Source organism: Mauremys reevesii, linkage group 5, assembly GCF_016161935.1.
Source record: "Mauremys reevesii isolate NIE-2019 linkage group 5, ASM1616193v1, whole genome shotgun sequence".
Classification (NCBI taxonomy): Eukaryota; Metazoa; Chordata; order Testudines; family Geoemydidae; genus Mauremys; species Mauremys reevesii.
Genome location: NC_052627.1, coordinates 319,079 through 347,053, shown reverse-complemented (window position 1 = coordinate 347,053; position 27,975 = coordinate 319,079). Strand labels below are relative to the sequence as shown.

Sequence of the window (27,975 nt, the reverse complement as noted above, 5' to 3'; positions counted from 1 at the left end):
GGGGAGGCTCCGTGCACCCGCCCACTCCACCCCCGTGGACAGCCCAACCAGAAGGCTGTCATTACTGTGAAATTTTTTTAGTGGGCTTTTCCATCCCTCCTATCCTCCTCCCTGGCGTGTATGGGGTTGTCAGGGAGGGGTAGTACCTCTGATAGGGGAGCAGTCGTACTCCTAGGAGTAGCTCATCCACTTTGGTCCCCACTTGACACCCAGCTCTCACCTGTGGCTCCAAGTAGCTGTCAGCATGCGACAGCGGCCACACCCCGGAAACCGTCTCGACTGGCGGGCTAAACCAGGTGAGGGTAGCCGATGAGTCCAAGACCCTCGGTGAGTTAGGGCCTGTCTACCCATTGCATGCGAAGGCTGGATCCGGCTGACCGAGGAAACCTGGCTCAACGGTCAGGAAGGCGGTGACAGCAAGCGTTGTGGAACGCTCAAGAGCACGACAAGACACGTAGGCGTCCTGGTCATCCACTGCGCCCTGCCCTATCTCCAGCCGTCTCGACTCTTGTCCTGGATACAGATAGGAACTGGGAAGAGAGAGTGAGGTTGACGTCGCGCAACTCTCCCTCGCTTTAATCCAATTCACGCGCAAGTCTCGACATCATATCATATCACATCATATCAAGTCCTGTGGCGATGGGCGAGCGACGAAGCAGCAGGTGTGGATACACTGGGAGCTGTAGCCACAGACCTGCACACAGGCGGCTCAGGTATAATGGTCGTTCCTCACTGACCGAAGCAGCAGTGGAGCTCGGCATCTTCTTGAGTGACTGAGCAGCCCTATTCAGGATTGCACTGCTCACCTCCGTAGAACGAGGAGGGAGCTAGAAAAGGTGCCCTAAACATTGCCTGCTTCACCTTACCCTGGCCAGCATACCGTGGCTGGCGGGGATCCCATAAAAGCGGTCGAACAAAAACAAAACTTAGAGTGACACCGATCACCATTGGCACATGGAATGTGCGCACGCTGCTGGACAACATCACAGCAGACAGACCGGAGAGAAGAACAGCACTTGTCGCCAGAGAGCTCGCACGCTACAACATTGACATTGCAGCCCTTAGCGAAACTCGCCTTGCTAATGAAGGACAGCTGTCCGAGTCAGGCGGAGGCTATACGTTCTTCTGGAGTGGCCGCAGCAGTGATGAGCGTCGCGAATCTGGAGTTGGCTTCGCCATCAAGAATCATCTTGTTCGGAAACTTGCCAGTTCCCCCAAGGGTGTGAATGACCGACTCATGACAATGCAGCTTCCGCTTCAAAAAGGAAAACAAGCTACTTTGATCAGTGCATATGCTCCCACAATGACTAACCCAGAGGATGTGAAGGATAAATTCTACGAAGAACTAGGTGCTCTGCTATCATCAGTGCACCGCAGAGACAAGCTGATCCTGCTTGGCGATTTTAACGCAAGAGTCGGATGCGATGCCGCAGCCTGGGAAGGAGTCATCGGGAAAAATGGAGTGGGAAAGTGTAACAGCAATGGCCTGTTACTGCTGGAAACTTGTGCAGCACATGAACTTCTGATCACCAATACGGTCTTCCGCCTCCCTAGCCATAACAGGACTTCGTGGATGCATCCCCGTTCCAAGCACTGGCATCTGATTGACTATGTCATCATCAGGAGAAGGGACAGACAAGATGTCAGGGTTACAAAAGCTATGTGCGGCGCTGACTGCTGGACAGATCACAGGCTCATAGTATCTAAAATGAGGCTCCGTATCATGCCGAAGAGACGACCACAAGGCTGTAAGGCTCTCAAAAGGATCAACGTGTCGAAGCTGAAGAACAGCCGCATCACTGAAAATCTAGCAGAAGACCTAGAGAATGAGCTTGCTGATCTTTGTATTGAGGATGACGCTGAGAGAGACTGGGAGCGATTCCGCAACACTGTCCATACAGCTGCATCAAAGGTATTGGGGCCCTCCACACGCAGGCGGCAAGGCTGGTTTGATGAAAATGATGCAGAAATCCAGTCCTTGCTTGCTGAGAAGCACTGTCTGCATCGTGCATATCAGAACGACCCATCCTCAGTGGCAAAGAAGATCACCTTTATCAACGCTCGCAGAACAGTAGAGAACCGACTGCGCAAAATGCGGGACTTGTGGCTGAGCGCCAAAGCAGATGAAATACAGGCGTACGCGGACAGGAACGACTATAAGCAGTTCTATGAAGCCCTCAACACGCTCTATGGTCCACAGGCTTCTGGGAGCTTTCCCCTCCTGAACTCTGATGGCACTGTGCTCCTTACAGAGAAGACGCAGATTCTCCAGAGATGGGCTGAACATTTTGAAGCAGTTCTCAACTGCCCCTAAGTCATCAATGATGAGACCATCAACAAGATGCCCCAGGTTGCAGTCAATGACTCCATGGATGCTTCACCAGAAGCGGACGAAGTGAAGAAAGCCATCAACCAACTGTCAAGTGGCAAATCCCCAGGGTCAGATGCCATACCAGCAGAGGTGTACAAAGTCAGTGGACCCGTGCTGCTGCAGAAACTCACTGAGCTGTTTCAGTCCTTCTGGAAGCAGGGATCCATTCCACAGGAATTTAGAGACGCGTCCATCGTGCACCTCTGTAAGAGGAAGGGCAATCGCCAGGTATGCGACAATCACCATGGAATCTCACTGCTCTCTACAGCGGGGAAAGTTCTTGCACGGATTTTGTTGAACCGACTGATCACTCACCTGGAGCAGGGCTTACTGCCAGAATCACAGTGCGACTTCCGCAAGGGGCGTGGGACTATTGACATTTTCTTTGCTGCGCGTCAGCTACAGGAGAAATGTCAAGAGCAGAACCGTGAACTCTACACAACTTTTGTGGACCTCACGAAAGCTTTCAACTCTGTCAGTCGCCAGGGCCTGTGGAGGATCATGTCGAAATTCGGCTGTCCAGACCGATTCTTACGAATGGTACGTCAATTTCATCACGGTATGTTGGCTCGTGTCCTGGATGACGGTGAAACATCTGAGGCCTTCCCAGTCACCAACAGCATCAAGCAAGGGTGTGTTTTAGTACCCACTTTGTTTAGCATGATATTCTCTGCCACTCTGACTGATGCCTTTCAACACTGCACTGAAGGAGTAGGCCTGAAGTACAGAACCGGTGGGAAACTATTCAATCTGAGGCGACTGCATGCCATCACCAAGGTGAAGGAAACTGTACTTCAAGACTTTCTCTTTGCCGATGATTGTGCTCTGAATGCTAGCACAGAGCCAGAAATGAAAGCCAGTATGGACAAATTTTCATCTACATGCAACAGCTTCGGCCTCACCATTAACATCAAGAAGACTGAGGTCATGCACCAGCCAGCTCCCCACACTCTGTACTCAGAACCGTCCATCACTGTAAATGGACAAAGACTTCAGGCAGTGGACCACTTCACGTACCTGGGCAGTACCCTTTCTCGAGCAGTGTCAATCGATGAAGAAGTAAAGTGCAGAATTGCTAAAGCCAGCTCTGCATTTGGCCGATTGCGCTCCAACGTCTGGGAACATCGAGGGATCAGCCTACCAACGAGGCTGATGGTCTACCGAGCAGTGGTGCTTCCAACTCTGCTGTACGCCTGCGAGACGTGGACTGTCTATCGGAGTCATGCACGCCAGCTCAATCACTTCCACACTTCCTGTCTGCGAAAGCTTCTAAAAATCAGATGGCAGGACAAAGTGCCCGATACTGAAGTCCTTACCAGAGCCAGTCTGCCGTCAGTTCACACACTGCTGATGAGAGCCCAGACCAGATGGGCTGGACATGTCATGAGAATGTCAGACGAGCGCATTCCTAAACAGCTCTTCTACGGAGAACTCACCCAGGGAAAGCGCTCCCATGGAGGACAAAAGAAGCGGTTCAAGGACACGCTGAAGACCTCTCTGAAGTCCCTCAAGATCAACACCGCCACATGGGAAACCCTCGCATTGAACCGTCCAGCATGGCGCAGCCTCATTCACACAGGCAGTAATACCTCTGAGGCAAGGCGTACCGCTGAGGCTGAAAGAAAGCGTGAGCTGCGCAAGTCCAGAGCTGCCCGCACATCATCGACAGTGCCATCACATGTCTGCCCAACATGTGACAGGACGTTCCATGTCCGAATCGGACTGATCAGTCATCTTCGGACGCACAGAGTCCGGTCATCAAACGAATGAGTTGTTGAGGTCTTCATCGACAACGATGGATGAACATCATCTTCCTCCCAAACCACACCCGGGCTACCTTCTCAGTTCTCTCCCTCTTTTTATAATGAATTAATAAAGAATACATGATTTTTAAACGAGAGTGACTTTATTTCCATAATCAAGCTGTAATCGAAGGGGGAGGGTGAGTTGCTTACAGGGAATGACTCAATCAAGGGGGGTGGGTGTTCATCAACAAACACAACAGTCACACCCTACCCTGGCCAGTGATGAAGCTCCTTTTCAAAGCTTCTCTGATGCGCACCGCTTCCTGGTGTGCTCTTCTAATCTCCCTGGTGTCTGGCTGCGCGTAATCAGCGGCCAGGTGATTTGCCTCAGCCTCCCACCCCGCCATAAAGGTCTCCCCCTTACTCTCACAGAGATTGTGGAGCACACAGCAAGCAGCAATAACATAGGGGACATTGGTTTGGCTGAGGTCTGAGCGAGTCAGTAATGTGCGCCAGCGCGCCTTTAAACGGCCAAATGCACATTCCACCACCATTCTGCACTTGCTTAGCCTGTAGTTGAACAGCTAATGACCACCGTCCAGGCTGCCTGTGTATGGCTTCATGAGCCATGGCATCAAGGGGTAGGCTGGGTCCCCCAGGATAACTACAGGCATTTCAACATCCCCAACTGTTATTTTCTGGTCTGGGAAGTAATTCCCTTGCTGCAGCCGTTTAAACAGAGTAGTGCTTCTGAAGACGCGCGCGTCATGAACCCTCCCTGGCCATCCCACGTGGATGTTGGTGAAACGTCCCTTGTGATCCACCAGTGCTTGCAGCACCATTGAAAAGTACCCCTTCCGGTTTACGTACTGGGTGCCCTGGTGCTGCGGTGCCAAGATAGGGATATGGGTTCCATCTATCGCCCCCCCACAGTTAGGGAATCCCATTGCAGCAAAGCCATCCACTATGGCCTGCACGTTTCCCAGAGTCACAACCTTTCGTAGCAGCAACTTAGTGATTGCTTTGGCTACTTGCATCACAGCAGCCCCCACAGTTGATTTGCCCACTCCAAATTGATTCCCGACTGACCGGTAGCTGTCTGGCGTTGCAAGCTTCCACAGGGCTATCGCCACTCGCTTCTCCACTGTGAGGGCTGCTCTCATCTTGGTATTATGGCGTTTCAGGGCAGGGGAAAGCAAGTCACAAAGTTCCATGAAAGTGCCCTTACGCATGTGAAAGTTTCACAGCCACTGCGAATCGTCCCACACCTGCAACACAATGTGGTCCCACCAGTCTGTGCTTGTTTCCCGGGCCCAAAATCCACGTTCAATGGCTAGAACCTGCCCCATTACTATCAGGATCTCCAAATCGCAGGGGCCCGCGGTTTGAGAGAATTCTGTGTCCATGTCCTCATCACTCTCATCGCCGCGCTGCCGTAGCCGCCTCCTCCTCGCCTGGCTTTGCAGGTCCTGGTTCACCATAGATTGCATGAGAATGCGCGAGGTGTTTTAAACGTCCACGATTGCGGTATTGAGCTGAGCAGGGTCCATGCTTGCTGTGCTATGGCGTCTGCACAGTTCACCCAGGAAAAAAGGCATGAAACAGTTGTCTGCTGCTTTCACGGAGGGACGGGTGAGGCTGTAACCAGAACCACCCGCGACAATGATTTTTGCCCCATCAGGCACTGGGATCTCAACCCAGAATTCCAAGGGGCGGGGGAGACTGCAGGAACTATGGGATAGCTTCAAGATACCTACCCACAGTGCAACACTTGACGCTAGCCTCGGACCATGGACGCACACCGCCGAATTACTGTGCGTTGTGTGGCCGCGTACAATCGACTTTATACAATCTGTTTTACAAAACCGGTTTATGTAAATTTGGAATTATTCCGTAGTGTAGACATACCCTAAGCCATGATGCTTGTTGTTACTTAAAGCATCGTGTCTGCCCACACCTGAATCTCTGCCAATCCCCACTGGGCCCTGACAAGTGTTGTTCGTGTTTGGATTCTGTAAAGCAGAGGAGTAGGTGAAGTTTTGCTCCCAAGGTGTGTGTGTGATTCTTTGGACAGGTCTACACTACACAATTAGGTGGGTGTAATTACATTACTTAGGCTGACAATGCAGTTATATTAACCTAATCCCGGTGTAGATAGCGGCTCAGCTGTCAGAACTTTCTGGAGCTATGAAAGGGGAGGGGCCCAGCCTCTGTAGCAGGAATGCAGGGCAGGTGAGTTCATGGCAGGCATGGTGGGATACTGGTGGAGGCCAGTTATGGTGATATAATGACCAGCAGCATTTACACTGACAATTTGTCACTTTAAGTTTGCTGCACAAAGCTCTAGGCCTCTCATCGAGGTGGTTTTATTTTGTCACCAAAACAGGGAAGTTTTGTCACCAGACGTGGCATTGCAGTGTGTGCACCAGCCAAAAGCTGCCGACCGAGGGAGCGTTGTGTGTTTTTCACACACCTGAGCAATATAATGATGCTGAAATAACTTTGTAGTGCAGACCTGGCCAAAGATTCTCTCTCTCTCTCTCACACACACACACACACACACACACACACACACACACACAGAGCTTGCAAGGAAAACCTCACCTGTTCCTCTGCTTTGCAGGATCCAAACACAAGCAAAGCTTGTCAGGCCCCGGTGAGGATGGCAAGGAGTCAGGTGTCGGCAGACATGATATCTCAGTCATAGGCAGGCATCACGGCTTAGCTGGTTAAAGCATCTGTTTTGTAAACAGGGGATCCTGAGTTTGACTCCCTTTGTGCACCGTGTGTGAGAATGAAAATCCTAAACCGCCCTTTGAAATAACGGATGCAGCAGGACGTGTTACTGTCCCTGCCACAAAGCAGACAGACCAATGGAGAAATGCCATTGAGTCCATGGTAATACTCCCCTGCCATTTTACCTTTTTTGCTTGCAAAACTCCCTCCCAACCTTGTGGGGTCCAGAGCCCGGTATTGAGCCTAAGCTGAGATTTCTACACTGCAAATTTACCACCCCAAGGCCCTAGCCTGGGAGCCTGCACTGGCACGGGACAGCGCTGGGTGTTTCATTGCAGTGTGGACATAGCCTAGCATGGGGGTTGGACTAGATACCTCCTGAGGTCCCTTCCAACCCTGAGATTCTATGATTACGTCTACACTGCCATTAACACACCCACGTCAGTGTTCTCAAACCCTGGGTCAGCTGATTCAGGCTTGTGGGGCTTGTGCTGGAGGGTTATAAAATGACAGTGTAGACACTTGGGCTTCAGCCCAGCCTCCGAGACATCACGAGGGGTGAGGGTCTCCGAGCCTGGGCTCCAGTCTGAGCCTCAGGAGCCCAAATTAGATCATCCAGGCCAGCCGGGCCAGCGGGATTTTATCACAGTATAGACGCCCTCTCAGGGTATGTCTACACTGCAATGTAAGCCCAGGGTTAGCAGAAGTCATGGCAGCAGTCCCAACATATAAACATAAACCACGAGGGAAAGTCCCACCCCCAAATAAGCTGGGCAGTGTCCTTCTCCCTACGGTTCGTAAGTCCAGCAACCAAAAGTCCTTTAACATGAGCCATCCCCGCTGTGCACCCCACTTACAGCTGTTGTCCTTAGTGAGTGCAAGCCCAGAGGTGCCTCTGTTGTGTTCACCTGCCATCCTGGGTGGAAAAGGGGGAAAATAAGAAGGCATCGTACTCACTATGTGTGACGTTATTGATATAAATTGGGACCATATAGAACATGGGTTGCAACCAAGGTCCTGTAGTGGCACCAAATCTTAAGTGAAGGGGGTCATATAAGGTGTCTAAGACCAGGTTCTGGGTTGCTGGTTATGATTATGCTGCCTGTATGTCTGTGTATCATTTTGTAGTTGAAGTTATAAGTATTGGCTCTGTACTGTCTGTATTTTGTATTATGTTCTGCTTCTGGGAAAGATCCCAGACAAGCTGATGTTAGCCCTGCCTAGCTGGCTTGATGGCCCATTAAGGGCCATCGGCTACACAATTGACCCATGGAGAGAAGGCAGACACGCCTTGTGACTCAGCAAAGTATGCAGGGACTGGCCCATGTGACTCCAGGCTCCATTTTGCTGTAATTTTCCACAGTGAAGACAAAGGGATTCTTACACCTGGAAAAGTCTATATAAGGCTAATGCCTCATCTCCATCTTGTCTTCAATCCTGCTTCTGACCTCTGGAAGGACTTTGCTACAAACTGAAGCTCTACACGAAGGACTGTTGACCCATCCCAGCGGGGGATGTTCCAGAGACTTAATCTGAACCTGCAGTTTACTCCAGCACTGCTGCAAGCCTGAACTAAGAACTTTGCCATTCCTGTATGTAATTGATTCCATTTAACCAATTCTACCTCTCATCTCTACCTTTTTCCCTTTGTAAATAAACCTTTAGATTTTAGATTCTAAAGGATTGGCAACAGCGTGATTTGTGGGTAAGATCTGATGTGTATATTGACCTGGGTCTGGGGCTTGGTCTTTTGGGATCGAGAGAACCTTTTTCTTTTATTGGGGTGTTAGTTTTCATAACCATTCATCCCCAGGACGAGTGCACTGGTGGTGATACTGGGAGACTGGAGTGTCTAAGGAGATTGCTTGTGTGACTTGTGGTTAGCCAGTGGGGTGAGACCAAAGTCCTTTTTGTCTGGCTGGTTTGGTTTGCCTTAGAGGTGGAAAAACCCCAGCCTAGGGCTGTAACTGCCCAGTTTGAGCAATTGGTCCTGATTTGGCACGCTCAGTTGGGTCCCGCCAGAATCGCTCTGTCACAGTGGCGTAGTCGTGCTTGGATCCACAGAACCAGGTCAATTAAGCTTTGGGTCAGAACCCCACGCTATCCAAATTTAAATGTGGGATTGAGAGTTTGGTTGGTTAAAGATCAGTGACCATGAGACAGAAAGCATCAGGAAAAGCAAGGAAACTGCAAGCCTTGAGAGACAGCCTGCAGTTTGATTATGCGCAAGAACTGGCAAAAATTCGACTGGAAGAGAAGCAAGCCTTGGCCCAGCTGGAGAAAGAGGAGGCTGAGAGAAAGAGAGAGGTGGCTGAGAGAGAAAAAGAGGCTGCTAAGAGAAAGAAAAAGGCTGCTGAGGGAAAGAAAGAGCTGCTGGCTGCTGAGGAGGAGACTCACAAGATGCAACAAGAAACTGCTAGACTCCAGCTCCAAGTCAAAAAAGCAAGGGAAGAACGGCAGAGACTGTATCCTCTGGAAAATCCAGTTTTTAACTGTGTTGATATATGGGGTTACTCTGGGCAGTTTTCTGTGTTTAACCAGTTTTGCTATGGCTGGGGAGATGGGAGTTCTAACCTGGGGAGAAATATCTGTTTGTCTGTGCAAGAAAGCAGTGTGGCTGTAAATAAAGTTTCTGAATGTCTGTCTGATGTCTCAGAAGTAAATCTGGAGTTAGATCAAGAGCAGAAAGATCTCATTGGGGAGGAAAATGTTTCTCATGTTAAATCCCTAACTGAGGAAGGAGAGGGTAAACTTTTAATGGGTAATGGATTGGTGGCTAGTGCAGCTTGTAGAAGTAAACCTGAAATGGGTAACTGTGATTTGCTAAAAGTAGCTCAGTGTAGTGAAAAGAGCAGCAGCTTATCTGTTGGGAGAGGCAATGTGCCTGGTAGGGAAAGTTTGGAGGAGCCTAGGCAGCCTTGTGAGCTAATGGCTTTGTCTAATCAGCAGTTTGGGAAGGGAGGGATAGTGGAAAATGAGTGTCCATATCCCTTACCTGTTTCCTGTGTGGAGAAATGTGACAGTGGAGGGAATGTGCCTGTCTCTGTCAGGGGTATTGACTTGCCTATGAAGGAAGCTACCCCAGTCTCCAAGCAGTTGTCTGTGAACAGCCCTGTGTGCTGGGACAAGGGAAGTGAAATCCCAAGCTGTGTGTCTGGTGAAGGAGAATGTGTCTCTGGCTCTTCTGTGTCTGTGGAGCAGACAGAAGGGGCCTTCCAGCCTGTGATGGTTGAGGGTGATTCAGTTGTCTCGGAGTCAGTTGTAAATACAGCTAAAGCCCAGGAAGGGAATGGTCCTGAGTTTGTGTCTGCTGGGGAGAATGGCACTGTGACTAGGTTGCATCCAGTTAGTGTCTTAGCAAAATCCCAGAGAACAGACAATTCTGGTGCTTGTAGTTTGCCAGTTGCTAATGTGTGGTTGGAAAAGGGTGCAGCAACTCTGTCTGATCAGGGTGATACCCTAGCCAGGGCACAAGGAGGGCATGAAGGTGATTTAATGGTGTTACCTACTAACAGTTTGACAACTTCTAGCAAGAAGGAAAAGATTCCTGAACTTGTTCATGGCCAAGGGAAGGAGACTGCTTTTAACCTGTTATGTAGAAAGTCTGTAGGTGTGCCTAAAAGGGGATTGTGTAGAAATCCGCCTGTTGGGCCTAAGGTGATTCTAAAGGTAAGTGAGACCCAGAAAGCATCTGTGGTTGCTCAGGGAAGTGTTCCTTTAGAGCAAGCCCTAGGTGGAGAGGGAAAGGGCAGAATTTCTGAGAGGGGTGAATTGCTGTTTAGAGAAGCTCCTAGGGAAAGGAATCCTCATGTTAGCACAGAGGGCCCACCCCATCAGCCAGTGAATTCTGTTAAGCAAGAGAAGTCAGGGTTTAATCCTGCAGGACAAGAAGGAAAGAGAAGACTAAATTTTGCAAAGGGAAGCCACAGGTTAACCCTAAAATGCACAAACTCCAGTGGTATTGAGCCAAGGGTGTGGCATGACAAACATAATGGTAAATGGACACTTGCAATGAATTTGTTGTTATTGCTAATGCTAATTTTTGTAACTAATGTGTTGCTATTGCCAAGAACTGTAACAATGTACAATGTGCCTAATCTTTTGGAAAATCCCTGGAACATGTTGAAAGGAATACATGGAAACACACTTTATGTTAAAGGGCCTTGCTATACTGATGTTTCACAGTTAATGCCTGTAAACAGCATTGGAACTTTTCACAGGGGAAAATACATTCCAGACCTGAGGTGCTGTATGAAAGGGGAAACTGAGGCACACTACCATATTGCTTTCATGGCTAAATGCCAAGATTCCGGTACTATGAACAACCTCAATATCTACATTGGTTTAATGTTAATTGGGTTCAAAACATTGGCCAAAGCTGGTATGGATAAAGTAGCTGTTTTCTTTAGCTCTTGGCAAGATCACATGAAACATACAGGAACTATGCTGCAAAAGCTAACCAAGTTATACCTTAAGTTTGTAAAGAGATTTATTCATGTTATTGAACATGACTTTGATAAACCATTTCGGTTATACACTGGTACGGCCTCTAGCCCAACACTAGCTGTAGTGAGACAGACACAAGGAAAGGGGGCTCTTGGGATGCAGTCAGCGATGTTTTGTCATCCCTTCCTGCATCAATTTTGCGTTGGGGGTGTGACGTTATTGATATAAATTGGGACCATATAGAACATGGGTTGCAACCAAGGTCCTGTAGTGGCACCAAATCTTAAGTGAAGGGGGTCATATAAGGTGTCTAAGACCAGGTTCTGGGTTGCTGGTTATGATTATGCTGTCTGTATGTCTGTGTATCATTTTGTAGTTGAAGTTATAAGTATTGGCTCTGTACTGTCTGTATTTTGTATTATGCTCTGCTTCTGGGAAATATCCCAGACAAGCTGATGTTAGCCCTGCCTAGCTGGCTTGATGGCCCATTAAGGGCCATCGGCTACACAATTGACCCATGGAGAGAAGGCAGACACGCCTTGTGACTCAGCAAAGTATGCAGGGACTGGCCCATGTGACTCCAGGCTCCATTTTGCTGTAATTTTCCACAGTGAAGACAAAGGGATTCTTACACCTGGAAAAGTCTATATAAGGCTAATGCCTCATCTCCATCTTGTCTTCAATCCTGCTTCTGACCTCTGGAAGGACTTTGCTACAAACTGAAGCTCTGCACGAAGGACTGTTGACCCATCCTAGCGGGGGATGTTCCAGAGACTTAATCTGAACCTGCAGTTTACTCCAGCACTGCTGCAAGCCTGAACTAAGAACTTTGCCATTCCTGTATGTAATTGATTCCATTTAACCAATTCTACCTCTCATCTCTACCTTTTTCCCTTTGTAAATAAACCTTTAGATTTTAGATTCTAAAGGATTGGCAACAGCGTGATTTGTGGGTAAGATCTGATGTGTATATTGACCTGGGTCTGGGGCTTGGTCTTTTGGGATCGAGAGAACCTTTTTCTTTTATTGGGGTGTTAGTTTTCATAACCATTCATCCCCAGGACGAGTGCACTGGTGGTGATGCTGGGAGACTGGAGTGTCTAAGGAGATTGCTTGTGTGACTTGTGGTTAGCCAGTGGGGTGAGACCAAAGTCCTTTTTGTCTGGCTGGTTTGGTTTGCCTTAGAGGTGGAAAAACCCCAGCCTAGGGCTATAACTGCCCAGTTTAAGCAATTGGTCCTGATTTGGCACGCTCAGTTGGGTCCCACCAGAATCGCTCCGTCACAGTATGGTGTCTAGGGACTCACTCATCCCTCCACAGCCACCCTGTCCTAAAGTTGATCTAACACCTAAATTTTAATATTGAACCCCAGAACCCAGCCCACTTGGCTTTGGAACCCCTGTCTCCTGCCTAGCAAGTGCTATTGAATTGAGGGTGAGTCCCTCCGTCGGGGTCTGCCAAGCACAGTTGTGCTGCCCTCGAGTCACACAACAAGGATAACAACCCTTTATTTCTCCTGCCCCTATAACATGGAGACTGTGAATCCAACACCCGCCACAAGTGATCATTTCGGCAAGCAACCCAACCTATTTCCAACATACTGTAAAATCCACATGCAGACTGATACACGAAACCTTGCAAGAAAATCTTCCTGACGGGGTCTGAAGCACCTCCTGCTGGAGGGAAGGAGGGAGCTGTGGGTTGGGATTGAGGGGCACTGGGAATAGGAGGGGGCCGTGGGTTGGGATTGAGGAGCACTGTGAATAGGAGGGGGCCGTGGGTTGGGATTGAGGGGCACTGGGAATAGGAGGGGGCCGTGGGTTGGGATTGAGGGGCACTGGGAATAGGAGGGGGCCGTGGGTTGGGATTGAGGGGCACCGGGAATAGGAGGGGGCTGTGGGTTGGGATTGAGGGGCACTGGGAATAGGAGGGGGCCGTGGGTTGGGAATGAGGGGCACTGGGAATAGGAGGGGGCCGTGGGTTGGGATTGAGGGGCACTGGGAATAGGAGGGGCCTGTGGGTTGGGATTGAGGGGCACTGGGACTAGGAGGGGGCCGTGGGTTGGGATTGAGGGGCTCTGGGACTAGGAGGGGGCCGTTGGTTGGGATTGAGGGGCACTGGGAATAGGAGGGGGCCGTGGGTTGGGATTGAGGGGCACTGGGAATAGGAGGGGGCCGTGGGTTGGGATTGAGGGGCACCGGGAATAGGAGGGGGCCGTGGGTTGGGATTGAGGGGCACTGGGAATAGGAGGGGGCCATGGGTTGGGATTGAGGGGCACCGGGAATAGGAAGGGGCCTGTGGGTTGGGATTGAGGGGCACTGGGAATAGGAGGGGGCCGTGGGTTGGGACTGAGGGGCCCCGGGAATCGGTGGGGGCCGTGGTTTGGGATTGAGGGGCACTGGGAATAGGAGGGGCCTGTGGGTTGGGATTGAGGGGCACTGGGAATAGGAGGGCCATGGGTTGGGATTGAGGGGCACTGGGAATAGGAGGGGCCGTGGGTTGGGAATGAGGGGCACTGGGAAGAGGAGGGGGCCGTGGGTTGGGACAGAGGAGAAGGGTTAAGCGGTGCCGGCTGGGGGTGGGAGTGAGGCGCAGTGTGAATTGGTGGGCCTGTGGGTTGGGATTGAGGGGCACTGGGAATAGGAGGGAGCCGTGGGTTGGGATTGAGGGGCACTGGGAATAGGAGGGGGCCGTGGGTTGGGATTGAGGGGCACTGGGACTAGGAGGGGGCCGTGGGTTGGGACAGAGGAGAAGGGTGAAGAGGAGCAGGCTCTGGGTGGGAGTGAGGAGCAGTGAGCATAGGAGGGACTGAGGGTTGGGTCTGAGGGGCACTGGGAAAAGAGGGGACATGGGTTTAGGCTGAAGAGCATCTTCATTTGGGGATCCAGCAGGACAGGGGACGGCAGCAGGTGATTCTAATTCCTTAGGGATATTCTGTGTGTGTGTATGTGTGTGTGTGTGTGCAGGGAAGGAACATGCTCTGTGCCCAGAGGCCTTTATTCCTCCAGGCTGCAAGGACAGAGGGGCTGTCAGGAAGTTGCCCCTTCAAACCCACACACAAAAAGGGCCTTCTGAGGAAAGGGAAAATCCTGAAGAGAAAAAGTAACATCAAAGAGGAATCCAGTTTAAGATCTTGATGAGTAGTTTATCACCTGACCAGGGATTTGAACCCTGGACCCTCAGATTAAAAGTCTGAAGCTCTGCCAACTGAGCTAGCCAGGCTCGTGAAACAAAAGAGCAAGTTGGTGCAGAGGAGAAACTAGTCAGGAAAACAAGAGTTGGAACCAATAGGGGAAACCTGCTGCTCTCTCTGCCCTGGTCAGGGGGCTGTGCCGATCGGGTGTCCGCAGTAAGTTCAGCATCAATATGGTGATCCCGAGGACGCTTGGGGTCCCCAGGTTGCCTAAGGAGGGGTGAACCGGCCCAGGTCAGACCGCGGCTCTGTGGGCGCGCCTGCGGAGGGTCTGATGAGACCGCGGCTCTGCGGGCGCGCCTGCGGGAGGTCCGGTGAGACCACGGCTCTGCGGGCGCGCCTGCGGGAGGTCCGGTGAGACCGCGGCTCTGCGGGCGCGCCTGCGGAAGGTCTGGTGAGACCGCGGCTGTGCAGGGGCGCCTGCGGAAGATCTGATGAGATCGCGGCTCTGCGGGCGCGCCTGCGGGAGGTCTGATGAGACCGCAGCTCTGCGGGCGCGCCTGCGGGAGGTCTGATGGGATCGCGGCTATGCAGGCGCGACTGCGGGAGGTCTGATCAGACCGCGGCTCTGCAGGCGCGCCTGCGGGAGGTCTGGTGGGACCGCGGCTCTGCGGGCGTGCCTGCGGGAGGTCTGGTGCGACCGCGGCTCTGCGGGCGTGCCTGCGGGAGGTCTGGTGAGACCGCGGCTGTGCAGGGGTGCCTGCGGAAGATCTGATGAGATCACGGCTCTGCAAGCGTGCCTGTGGGAGGTCTGATCAGACCGCGGCTGTGCAGGCGCGCCTGCGGGAGGTCTGGTGAGACCGCGGCTCTGCAGGCGCGACTGCGGGAGGTCTGATCAGACCGCGGCTGTGCAGGCGTGACTGTGGGAGGTCTGATCAGACCGCGGCTCTGCAGGCATGTCTGCGGGAGGTCTGGTGAGACCGCGGCTCTGCAGGCGTGCCTGCGGGAGGTCCACCGGAGCTGCGGACCAGCAACTGCCAAAGGGCCCCCTGCGGCACGCCGGCGGAAATCCTAGAGCCACCCCTGCTGGCAGCGGCGGGGAGCCCAGAGCCCTTTAAATCCCAGCCCCTGGCCGCTGATTGCCCCCTCCCCAGACCCCTGCGCCAACTGCCCCCCAGGACCCCCACCTCCTATCTAAGCACCACTGGTCCTTGTCCCCTGATTACCCCCTCCCGAGACCCCTGCCCCTAACTGCCCCTTGGGACCCAACCCCCATCTAATCCTCCCTTCTCCTTGTCCCCAACTGCCCACTCCTGAGACCCCCAACTTCCCCAGGACCCCACCCCACCTGTCCCCTGATAAACCTCCTGGACTCCCATGCCTATCCAATTGCTGCCTGTCCCCTGACTGCCCATCCGAACCTCTGCCCCATCCAACCCCCCCTGCTCCCTGTCCCTTGACTGCCCCCCGGAACCTCCTACCCCTTCTCCAACCCCCAAACCGCTTACTGTGCCACTCAGACCAGCGTGTCTGGCTCCATGCAGCTCCAGACAGTTGCTGCCATGCTCCCCCATGGAGCCCACAGCCCTCTCCCACCCCCAACACCTGCCTTCCAGATTTGAACACCTCAAAATTCAGGAGTGCTCAAGCTCTGTTTGGGCAGTTTTTACTTCATTTCTCCCAAATCAAATATACTGATCCACTGTGACTTGATGTAGAAAAAAGCAGGATAAAATTGAGAAAGAAATGCTTATTAGCACTGGAATTGCTATTTTCAACAGCCATTGCCTTTTTGTTTGTTTGAAAAGAAGACAGTGATATTGCATTGGCAAATTCCCCATAGAAAGAAAGAGTGGAACAAAAGAATAATAAAGGCACCTCAACTTTTCCTCATTTATGGAGGACAGTCTTATAATATGCATCCAGATATCCTCCAGTCACACAAGCTGAAAATTGTTCCACTTTACTGCACCTCTGTAACCATATGGGAACCAATCCTGTCTGTGTTTTGTGCACATCCAAAATTCCTGCTGAATGACCCACCCTGGGAGCGAGTTACCAGTGACCCAGGGCTGGGGCAGCAGGAGGTGGGGGGGCACTGGTGGGGAGGAAGGGGGGAAGCTCAGCGCTGGGGCAGCAGGGTGTGTGTGTGTGGGTGGGGGGAGAGCCCAGGACTGGGGCAGCAGGAGGGTATGGGGGGAGCCCAGAGCTGGGAAGAGGGGCAGCCAAATTTTTGTTTGCTTGGGGCAGCAAAAAGCCTAGAGCCGACCCTGGGCCATCCCAGCCAAAGACCTGGCTCTAGGAGGTGTGAGTCACCCAGCAGGAGGGGACGGACTGGCTCTTGCACAGCTGGAGACAGGGAAGTTGAGCACTGTGAACTCCAGGGCTTTACCACAAGCCAACACAAAGTCCCTCTGAGATTTGAACGCAGATTGCAGGATTCAGAGGCCTGAGTGCTGCCCGTTACACCATGGGACCAGCTCATGCTGCTGTCTCTGCACATCGGTGACCCTCACGGGGCCGGCTTGTGTAAGGGACTGTTGGCCCCTTACTAAAACTTAGTGGGGGGGTTGGTTGGCTAGTTCCCAGTCCCAATAGAAGGGGGAAGGGCCAATGGGAAATCAGGCCCCTGAGACTGACAGTCCCCAGGGGCAATGGGGAGAGGCCAAAGCTCCAAGTTAGCCGCACTGACAGGCCAGGCCAGGCAGTGTAATGAGGGAGTCACCAGGCCAGGGGGTCCCATCCTCCGTGGGAGCTGGAACTGCCTGGGCCAGAGTGGGACGGAGCTAAGGAGAGAGCAGGAGCCCGAGAAGAGCCGGGGAGCAGAGCTGCACAGGTGTAGTGCCAGAAACTGCTCCCTGTAGGACTTTGCTACCTGGAGCAGTTACTGAGACCTGAGGTTGTTCTTATTTCCTGACTTGTGCTAATTGGCTCAAACTTGACAGTGGTTTCTCTAGCAAAGGCCAGTCCCTGGCCCCTTGGTCCAGACATCCTCATTCACATCAGGCTGGGGTGACCAGATGTCAAAGATGAAATATCGGGACGCGGGGGGCGGCGCAAAAAAAAAAAAAGCCGGAGGCTCCCCCCCCCGCACCGCCAGGCGGCAGTGGCACAGCCCCGTCTCCACCCAACTCTGGGCTCCGACCCCCGATACACCCCCAGCTCCCCCATCCCCTCGCTCCTGGGCCCAGCCTGGGCTCCGAGCTCTGCAGCCGAGCCGCGCCCCATGTCCCTCCTGCAGCTCCCGGGCAAGGGGCGAACCAGGCAGCCGGGCCCAGCCCCTCCCGGCAGGAGCGTGTCTGCCCCACGTGTGTCTCCACCCCCCGCCCACATGGGTCCTGCCTGCTCCGCACTGCCCCCAGCCCCACTGCGCTGCCCCGCAGGCTGCAGGGCTGGAGCAGCCTCCGTGCTGCACTCCCGGCCATGGCCATGGCCCGTGTGCAGACCTGGGAGGGAGGAGGATGCCGCCTGCTTGGGGAAGAGGCAGGGCCAGGGCGAGGATTTGGGGAGGGATCCAATGGGGCAGTGAGGGGGTGGGGCTGGGGGCAGGGCCAGGGCGAGGATTTGAGGAGGGCTCCAATGGGGCAGTGAGGGGTGGGGCTGGGGGCAGGGCCAGGGCGGGATTTGGGGAGGGATCCAGTGGGAAGGAGGGGCGGGGCGGGGCGGGGGAGTGTCCCTCCGGGCTCTGCCTGTGTGCCGGAGCAGAGGGCAAAATTGTTTGTTTGTCCAGTGTCCCAACCAAACATCGGTCAGGACGTGGGACAAACAAGCAAATATCGGGACAGTCCCAATAAAATCGGGACGTCTGGTCACCCTACATCAGGCTTCAAGTTGAGAATAATTTCCCCTTCCCGCTCTGTGGGAGGGGAGACTTTTAAACGCGCTCTCTGGGCGACTGCACATGGCTAAGCAAAGAGAACAAACCCCCAATCCCCCCTGTGCTTTGGGGGCCAGGTTTGCGGTGGGAATCCTGTAGTTCAGATGACTTTGTTAGGTAAAAAGCAAGTCCTTACTCACTTCTCCAGCACCCGAGTTTGTGCGGAGTTGGTATGGGGCTCACAAATCTGTCAGAGACCAGACAACAATTCGTTGATCAACGGGCTCACACCATCCTTAGCTTAAAAAAAGCTTCGGAGTAAGTGTGGCAAGTTTATTAGGGGTGAGCATCAATGTTTATACACAGAAGTAAACAAAGTGATTAACAGATCATAATGGTCATGCATAATCAATCAAGATTTTACAGGTTAAAATGTACATTAGAGAAGACAAAGGGGGAAATGGCTACTTAAAGGGGGGGGTGTCATGAGCAGTTCGCAGGTCAGAGCTTTGATTAAAAGTTTCAGATAGAGACATCAAGTCTGGAGTAAGTTTAAACTCATGAAAAGTTCAGACTCAACATTCCTTCATTTGTAGCTTTGGGATAACTATTTACCAAAGCTACACCCCATTTTAAGGAGCCAAGGGCCGCTTGGCAATTTCAGCCTGGGCCAACTTGAAGAGAGTAAGGCCTTTGGCTGAAGTAGGAAAAGAATAAACTGACCCACATGAGTTTATGAGGGAGGGGATACACTGAATACAGCAACACAGTATTATAAGGATTACTATGGCCCCAACAATACCCACCAAGAGATTTTTAACCCACCCAAATCCAGGCAGCCAATTCCATAAGGCTCCCCACCAATCATAAGGTGGCTGGCCAGAGGAGTAGTTCTTAGCCATTTTCCTTATATGTTTGGTACGTTGAAAAGTGTCAGGGTAGGTATCGTTGACAAAAACACAGCATTCTTTATTTATGAGGGCGCAAGTTCCTCCTTGGGCTGCTAACATTATGTTTAAAGCCATTCGGTTTTGCAAAGCTAACTGGCACAGCTGGGACATTTCCCCGGCCTGATTTTCAAATAGGGTCGCAGTTTTATTGGTTAAAGATTCTAGTAGTCCCTGTAGACGGATGACACCACCCCTTAAGCTAATAAGACCAGCCCACCACTGCCACGACAAACCATTACGGATATTAATATCTCTGAAGGTTTCACGGATGTTACGAACATGGGGAAAATGGGGGGGGGGGGGTGAGGGAGATGCGAGAAGGCGGTGTGAGCCACGCTAAATAACATGACCCTGCCCAATCAGGGGAGAGAAAGTAATAAGCTTTGGGCCCGCACACCCAGTATGTTCCATACATTGCGTTTCGGGTATTCCATTTTTTAAAGTAGGAGGTAACCCACCACCCGTTGGACCACTGTTCCCCTGGTAACGCAGAGGGGTCGTTGTGCGAACCGCAGAGGCACAATTTGGTAGTGGTGTTTTTAAAGTGCAGTGTAGTACTGCTTGAGCAGTTGTAGAAGGCAATCGTATATCCCTTAACAATTAGTTGGACACCCTCGTGATCTGAGCAGGGTTTTTTAAAAGCTGACTCTGAAGCCTTGTGAGGGATCCACATATGGGATAAGTGGGATGCGCAAGGCTTGAAGCCAAGATTTTTACTAAAGGCGGTGCCATTAAAATACATGTTGCATTTACTTGTTTCCACAAAAGTTGACCCCTTTTCTTTAACAAAACACAGTGATCCTGTCTGATTGGTTACCCTGAGATATCTGTTAATTGGCACTTCTGTTTTGTTCCATGTAAGATTGTGTTGGACTGGATCTTTTACTTTAGCCGGTGGCATCCAAGTTATATTAGCAGTGGTCAGGGGAATGGGTGTGAAGGGGAGTCCCTGTTCTGCATTTACTGGAAATTGAGTACATACCCAGCAATTACTTCTATTTCCTAAAATACGAGTTTTAACCTCGTGGGAATATTTAATAAAAGCACTATTTTCATAAGCAGAAAATAAACTAAAAAGGCATGATAAAAAACATACAGTTGTCAGAATAAAAGGTCCTCTCATTTTTTTTGAGTTAATTTAAGTCTGATGTCTGAAAGAGGTAAGCTGGTCCACTGGTCAGAGGCAGTGTCCTCAGTGGTGGCAAGAGCTGCTAGTCCCTCACTGTGGTCCACTACGGCTGGCTTGACGTGGGAGTGGTGGATCCAGGATTTGCGTCCTTCCAGGAACACTGCAGTCTGGGTTGTTAAAAGAACCTGGTGGGGTTCTGTAAACCTCGGCTGGAGGGCGTCGCCACGAACGAACTTTTTGGCCCAGACGAAGTCCCCTGGTTGGAACGGGTGGATTTGTTCTTCTAGTGGCACGGTCTGGGAAAACTGCGAGGCTTTCCAAAGGGTACGGAGGCGAGCCTGTAGGGAGAGAAACTGGCACGCGGTCATATGATCCCCTCCCAATAGTGAAACATCAGCACGTGGTAGCGCACCGCCTTTGAAAGGGGGGTGTCCATAGAGCAGTTCAAAGGGGGATAATCCCAATACACGGGTTGGGCAAGTACGAAGGTGAAACAGGACCAAGGGAAGTACCTGAGGCCACTTTAACCCTGTTTCCTGACAGTATTTAGCCAATGTAAGCTTAAGCTCCCTATTTATACGCTCAACTTTCCCACTAGACTGGGGGTGGTAGGGTGTATGAAAGGAGTGTGAAATGCCCAGTTCTTGTTCTAAACGGCCAAGGACATTACCAGTAAAGTGGGGTCCGCGATCTGAATCAAGTATGAGAGGGACGCCAAAACGGGGTACAATGTCTTTAAGGAGGATCTTTGCCACTGTGGCAGCAGTACAATTAGCAGTAGGAAAAGCTTTGACCCATGAAGTCAGAGGGCAAACCAAAACAAGGAGGTGCTTTTTTCCAAAAGCCTTTGGCATATTTGCAAAGTTAATTTGAAGATGTTGAAATGGAGCAGCAGGCGGAGGTCTTCCACCCTTAATTTTGTTAAGAGGCGGAGCAGGTTCATTACGCTGACATGTGCTGCATGCTTTCACTATTGACAGGCAGTAGGGTTGAATGCCTGGAGCATACCAAAAGCGAGCGATGGTGTCCACAAGGGCGTGCGTGCCGTAGTGACCCCCCTTATCATGGTGCCAGTGAACTGCCACGGGGTATGTGGAGCGAGGGAGGCAGGCTCGGCCATCCGGCATAAGCCAGGTCCCTTTGACCAGAGTGGCTCCGAGGCTCTCCCACGACTGTAGTTCAGCAGCGGGTACCAGTACGGGGTGCGGTGGAGTAAAGGAGGAGGTTACAACAGCCAACGTGGGCATGGCTAAGGGTAAGACGGCAGCCGCCTTGGCGGAGGCGTCAGCCAGGGCATTCCCACGGGTGACGGGGCTATCATCTTTAGTATGGGCCCGGCAGTGAACTACAGCCAGGACCGAGGGTTCTTGGAGGGCATCCAAAAGCTTGTGGATGAGGGGGAGGTGCTGAATGGGTTTACCGGCAGCTGTCTGGAAACCTCGAAACTTCCAGAGGTGGATGTGACAATGCACAACTTCAAAAGCATACTTGCTATCAGTAAAAATGGTAACGGTCTTACCAGCAGCCAACTGGCAAGCTCGGGCCAGGGCATAGAGTTTGGCGGCTTGGGCTCCCCAGTTGCCTGGCAGTGAGGCAGCCTCTTGAATGTCCCATTCAGAGGTGACTGCATAACCGGTGAAACGCTTGCCATCAACATAGAAGGAGCTTCCGTCCGAGAAGAGGATGCAATCAGGGTTGTCCAGTGGCACGTCAAACAGGTTGTTTCTTATCTGTAAGATGCTATGAACTACTTCCACACAGTCGTGCTGATCCTGGAGGACTGGCAGGTCAGGAAGCAAGGTAGCTGGATTAAGGGGCCCACACCTTTCAAAAATTAGGTTAGTGTCTTCTAGGAGTTCGGCCTCTAGCTGCTGCTGACGATGGGCCGAAAAGACTTGGGTCGTGCCCGTACGCAGAAGGGCTGACAAGGCATGAGAGGTCCAGACCGTGGTAAAATGACCCAGGGTCAGGCTCTTTGCCTTTGTGATCAGCAGGGCAGCTGCTGCCAGAGTCCGGGTGCAGGATGGGGTTCCCTGAGCGACAGGGTCGATCTGCTGGGAGTAAAAAGCAAGCGGGAAATGGTGGGGCCCGCTCAGCTGGGTAAGGACGCCACTAGCAATTCCGCCCCTCTCGTGGCCAAAAAAGTGAAAGGGTTTGTTGTAATTGGGGGGGCGGAGAGACATGGAGGAGGCCACACTGTCCTTGAGTAACTGAAAGGCTTGAATCGTGTCTGGGGACCACTGCAAAGGGTCAGGAGCAAGGTTAGCAGTGAGTCGGTGGAGCGGTTTGCTCAACTCCCCGCAGGACGGCAACCAGGGGCGACAGAAGCCAATTAATCCTAAGAAACCTCGAAGTTGCTTCTTGGTGTTTGGCAGAGGGCAGTTTTGGATAGTCTTTATGCGGACTGGGTCCATTTGTCTTCCCTCTGGGGTTAACAGGAAGCCAAGATATCGGACCTTCTGTGAGACCCACTGAATCTTGTTAGGGTCTACCTTGTGGCCTCTGGTGTGTAGGTATAATAAAAGTGCCTTACCATTGATGAGGAGGGCGGCTTCTTTGCAGTTACCTAGTAGGATGTCATCTACGTATAGGACTAACGTGGATCCCTGCGGACTGGTGAAGCCTTCCAAGTCGTGGCGGAGGCATTGCCTGAAAATCGTGGGGCTGTCTCTGTAGCCTTGAGGAAGTCGTTGCCAGACATAACTTTGTCCCTCCCAGGTGAAACCAAAGAGATATTAAGAGTCTGGGTGTACAGGAATGCTGAAAAAGGCTGATTTTAAGTCAATAACAGTGAACCACTCAGCATCCCAGGGGATTTGGCTGATGATAGTAGCTGGATCAGGAACTACTGCATGAAGAGGGACCACATACTGATTAATAACCCGTAGATCCTGTACAAAGCGCCAATGAATAGGGTCTCCGTCCTTTTTAGGAGGCTTTTGACAGGCAGTATAGAGCTATTACAGGGAGTGCGCTGAGGGCGGACTAGCTTTGGGGCACTGAATCCCTCGACAATGGGGCGGATGCCCTCCCGGGCTTCCAGCGACAGGGGGTATTGGGGGACTGACGGGGGGGCTAAGGAGGGCTTCACTTGAATCCTTACTGGCTCTGCCGAAAGGAGCAGGCCAACATCAGTGTCAGAAATTCCCCAGAGGGTTGAAGGCAAGTCAGTGAGGTCAGGGGAGAGAGAGGGAGGGGGGGTTCCCAATTACCCTGAGTTGGGGCCGGATCTCCTAACACTGTCATCAATAATCCTACCCCTTTAGGAGTGCAGGTTAAAGTAGCCTTAAGCTTACAGAGTAAATCCCGGCCCATCAAAGGGATCGGACAAGCTGGGGAAAAAAGAAAACGGTGAGAAAAACATTTATCAGCATAAATAACATTTAGAGGCAAAGTGAGTCCCAGAGACTGTGGGTTGCCCTCCACCCCAGTTGCAGTTTTAACCTCAGAGGATAGCCAGGGAGAGGGGGCATGATTTAAAAGAGAGAAAGTAGCTCCAGTATTAATGAGGAAAGAGACAGGCAGTTCTTGGACTGAAAGGGTTAGACGAGGCTCTTTGCTGGGAGGGGAGAAAGTGAGGAAGAAGCCGGCTAAAGACATTAAGGAAATAAGACCATCACATTGTTTGCCTTTGCCCCCGGGGTACCGTCATTGAGAAGGCTGAGTTTGCTGCAGCTGCTGCTGTTGCCCGTAGTTGATCCAGGCCTGAGGAACGGGCTGGGCTGGTGGTGCAGGGGTGTATTCGTCCCTGGTGTAAGTATCTGCGGATGCGACCGGACCCTCTGGGCGTTCCCAGGGGCATTCACGTTTAAAGTGACCGGGCTGTCCGCACTGAAAACAATTTCCTGGTGGCTGGGGTTGCCAGGACCCTCTTCCCCGAGCACCCTGAAATCCCCTGCCACGGCCACGGCTTTTGCCTTGAATACCACCGCGAAAAGCTAAAGCCATCAACTTATATTCTTTCTTTTTCTCTTTCTTTTTACTACTTTCCCTTTCTTTCTTCCATGCAAAATCAGCTACGTCCAACACTGAAGTGACTGACTCACCTCCCCAACCAGGGCGAAACTTTAAGAAATAATCCCTTACAGGGGGTACTGACTGATTCACAAAAAATGAAATAAGAGTAGGGTGGTCTGCTTCTCTCTCAGGATCCATCTGAGTGAACATTCGGGCCCCCTCCAATAGCCTCGACCAGAACTTTCTGGGTGGCTCATCAGTTTCCTGCCGAATCTGCATGAACTTAGCCTGATTAGGCGAGCGGCGAGCCATTTTTTTGAGTTTCTTTAACAATCGCTCTCGATCTGTCCGCAGCTGAGTCAGCCTTTGCTGACTCCAGTCTAGGGGATTCCAGCCAGCGGCTTGATCCCGCCTATCCATCCAAGTGGTATTAACCGCATTGCTATCCCCCCATGTCCTTTCTGCCATCCACAATCTACTACGTTCCTCTCCGGTCAAAACTCTACTTAACAACTGATCTACATCCGTATAAGTAGGATTATGACTTGAAAACAATCTTTCTAAAAGTTCAGTGATCTTTCGGGGATTTTCCCCAAAGGACCCTGACAACCGTCCCCACTCTTTCAAGTCCCATTCTAGCCATCCTTTATATTCCACAATATTAGTATGTTGTAACTGGCCATTATTGTTCACAAAAGGTTGGTCGTGCACCTGTAAAGGCATTTCTCTACTCACAAAAAGTTTGGCAGAGGCAGCCTCTGGGCTATCCTCAGGAGGGTATGCATCCTGCTGCATCTGCTTGATCTTTTGCCTAGTAATTACTCCTCCCGAGGTGTGCCCCTTCATTTCCTCCTTATCACTCTGCAGAGATTCCAATTTGGAGTCCTGCAGATTTCCCTCTGTGCTCTGGAGAGAGTCCCCTTGCGGAGGAATAGGGGCAGGTGCAGTGGGGACCAACTGACGAGTTAAAACACGCCGTGGTTTACACCCTTCATCGAAATAACATGGAGGGGGTTCACTCTCGGGAGAATACCTGACTGCCATAATTTTTAAAGATTTCCACAGCTCTGCTGCTGTGTCCCAACAAAACCAGTAACATAACTGTCCCGGATGGTCTTTTTCGATCTGGCTCCTTACTCCTCTTAAGGCAGCCTGTTCGAAAGAGCCATACGAAGGCCACCTCATCTCCGGGTCGGCCAATACCGCGGTATACCCAGTCCAATTCCTTACACACAGTGTGTACAACTTCCTCCTAGACATTCCTGTCTGTACTGGGAGTTTCCCTTCATTCCATAACTTATTTACAATCCCCAGCGGACTCTCAAGAGGCACGCTAGTCCCTTGACCCATGGTGTCTGACAGGAGCCCTCCAACTGGCGTTTATCCTGCTGTCCAGTACACGACCCCTCAATATTGAATTGGCTGGGAGAAATCTTCCGTGGCGCCTGCCAATTCGTATGTGAGTGGTCTGACCACTGGACAGAGGCACCGCACCAGAAGAAAATCCCGGACGAGCCCCCAAATTGTTAGGTAAAAAGCAAGAGCTTACTCACCTCTCCAGCACCCGAGTTTGTGCAGAGTTGGTATGGGGCTCACAAATCTGTCAGAGACCAGACAACAATTCGTTGATCAACGGGCTCACACCATCCTTAGCTTAAGAGCAAAGCTTCGGAGTAAGTGTGGCAAGTTTATTAGGGGTGAGCATCAATGTTTATACACAGAAGTAAACAAAGTGATTAACAGATCATAATGGTCATGCATAATCAATCAAGATTCTACAGGATAAAACAGGTTAAAATGTAAATTAGAAAAGACAAAGGGGGAGATGGCTACTTAAGGGGAGGGGGGGTGTCATGAGCAGTTCGCAGGTCAGAGCTTTGATTAAAAGTTTCAGATAGAGACATCAAGTCTGGAGTAAGTTTAAACTCATGAAAAGTTCAGACTCAACAACTTCACGCCTGGGCATTGGGATTCTTTACCAGTGTCTCTGGCATGGGGGCAATTTTGTGCTCACAGCTGTGATGGCTGAGTGGTTAAGGCGTTGGAGTCGAAATCAAATAGGGTTCCCCTGCGCAGGTTCAAATCCTGCTCACAGCAAGGCCTCTGTTTTAGCCAGTCTCTCACGGGGGCAACACCTCTGTCCAACCCCCTGAGACACTCTCAATTCTCTCCCCACCCCAAGGAAATCCTGTTCTGCTCCTTTCATAGAGATCCCTGGGACACCCCCTCACACTGTGTCCCTGAGGGGTCAGGCAAACTCTCAGCGCCTGAAGCCTCTGCCACTCACCTGGTGCCCCATAGATCAGCCATAGCCCTGGTCCTGCTCCTCTCTCTAGGGTGTGAAAGGAGCCAAGTCAGTGACTCCATGGGAGCTACGGGGCTGCAGAACCAACAGAGAAAAATAGGTGCTCAGCGCCCACTGGCAGCCAGCTGCCCCCCCGCCCCCACTACAGGCCTTGCTGACAAGCTCCTCCTCTTCCCCTTCAGTGACTTCCACCTGCCAGTGATCAGCTGTTCAGTGGGGTGCAGGAGGCGCTGGGCGGGGAGGGGGAGGAGCAGGGGCAGGAAGGTGCAGGGTGGGAAGAGATGGAACGGGTTGGGGTGGGGGCTTGGGGGAAGGGTTGGAGTGGGGGCAGGGCCTGGGGAGGAAAGGGGGGATTTGTCCTGGGCCCTGCACCCCTCTAGGGCCGACCCTGAAGGGAAGCACCGACTATCACAGTGACAATAAAACTGACCAGCCTTGTGGGGGGGGCTGAGGGAGATCCGCACTCACCAGGTCTCTTCTCTCCCCCACGGTGAGCCAGACACTGCTCTCCCCTGGCTCTCACTCTAGCAGCTGGACGTCAAGGAGCCATTTCCCCACAGGAAGTGCATTGAGTGCCCCTGTGGTGCTGGGGGGCTGGCGCTGCTGCTGCCTGTGGGGCTGGCAGGGGGGCTGATGTCTGCACAGACTCTCAGCTGCCAGGCCGGAGGGGGCACTTGGGACCTTACCAGACTGGCTCAGTGAAGACGGGGGGTTGACAGAGCAATACAGACGCTCTCCAGAGCACGGAGCAGCAGCCGCCCATGCAGCCAGGCAATGAGCATTTCCCACAGCCTGGAGCCGAGGGGGAGGCGGCAGCTGCTGTTCCAGCTCCTCGGGGACAGGCCCTGTCAGCCAACAGCCACTTCTTACTCCCCACAGCTAAGGGCGCCGGGTTCCTCCGGTGGGGGGGTGGAGCAGCCGTTCGTTTTCCTGTTCATGCTCCTCTGCGGTGTGAAAATCGGGGAGGGGAGGCAGAAGCCCCACTTCCCTCCCGAAATGACGCCCAGTGTGGGAAGCCAGGACAACAGGGTGGGGCGGCAGGTGGTGGCCAGACTCTCACTGCCAGGGTCTAGTCTAGCTCAGGATCTAGCTCAACCTCCTCCCTGCGCCACTGGCCCCCAGTCCCCTTCCACCACCAGGTCAACCCGGGCACTAGGGCAGGAACGGGGTGAGGCAGCAAGTCAAGCTGAGCAAGGCAGGCGAAAGCGAGTCTTGTCTTCATGGGCCACTCACAGTGACGTCCTTTGTGTGTGCAACTGCTGCAAAAACCTCCCGGGCGGAGAAGTAACAGGTCAAAATATTGCTGCACAGCTGCCAAAGTAGCTCAGTTGGGAGAGCGTTAGACTGAAGCTCTAAAGGTCTCTGGTTCAATCCCAGGCTTTGGCA

The 27,975-nt window shown here is 52.1% G+C and overlaps 3 non-coding genes across 3 annotated transcripts; 2 read left to right on the top strand and 1 right to left on the bottom strand.

The window, feature by feature from the left end:
• Window positions 1-14,447: 14,447 nt before the first annotated feature.
• On the bottom strand, window positions 14,448-14,520 carry TRNAK-UUU. The gene has a single exon. It is a non-coding gene; the product is annotated as a tRNA-Lys (tRNA).
• Window positions 14,521-26,299: 11,779 nt separating this feature from the next.
• TRNAS-CGA lies at window positions 26,300-26,381 on the top strand. Its single transcript has one exon. It is a non-coding gene; the product is annotated as a tRNA-Ser (tRNA).
• Window positions 26,382-27,902: 1,521 nt separating this feature from the next.
• TRNAF-GAA lies at window positions 27,903-27,975 on the top strand. The gene has a single exon. It is a non-coding gene; the product is annotated as a tRNA-Phe (tRNA).